The following is a 615-nucleotide window of genomic DNA, read 5'->3' as shown; positions in this document are numbered from 1 at the left end:
ATGGTTTACTTGTGTTTCTAATCTAACTCCATGAACATATACATGTAAAACTGCATTGCTCACCAGCATCCCAACTTCACATTTTCACCTTGCAAGACTCATCTTTCGGAGGGGAGCAGTGCACATGAACAAACAGGACATATGTGCTAACTAACTGGGTGCCATAGACACGAAACAGACTGATGCATTTTCCCTCACGAATTCTTCTTTCTGTGTTCATGAATCTGTCCACTCTAACAGGTGGATGAATTTTTGTCTTTCTGGAATGTTCTTTTTGGCTGATGACATAATTGCAGACTAGAATAGCAGCAGATGATTAACACGTAGTGTCATGATAGATAACAGTGTGACAATGCTCTCTTCTCCCAGTAAGGGGAGGGAGATATTAGGAGTTATATGATTACTATTTTGCAAAGTAATGGGGATGGATTCTCCCCTAAGATCTATGACCTATTTAGCTACAGGGTCTTGGCTCCATTTAATAGTGGTGTGAGGAATAAATCCTGTCTCTGAAAGTGTGACTTTGATCCAATTTGAAAGTGGCTAGCTACTTCCATAGCGCTAGTGCCATTGGGGTCCTTAGTGAGCCTGTCTTGTCAGTTGCTCCCTGTTGTA

Source organism: Mastomys coucha, unplaced genomic scaffold, assembly GCF_008632895.1.
Source record: "Mastomys coucha isolate ucsf_1 unplaced genomic scaffold, UCSF_Mcou_1 pScaffold12, whole genome shotgun sequence".
Classification (NCBI taxonomy): domain Eukaryota; kingdom Metazoa; phylum Chordata; class Mammalia; order Rodentia; family Muridae; genus Mastomys; species Mastomys coucha.
The sequence above is the reverse complement of the archived record's forward strand: the minus strand, read 5'-3'. Positions refer to the sequence as shown.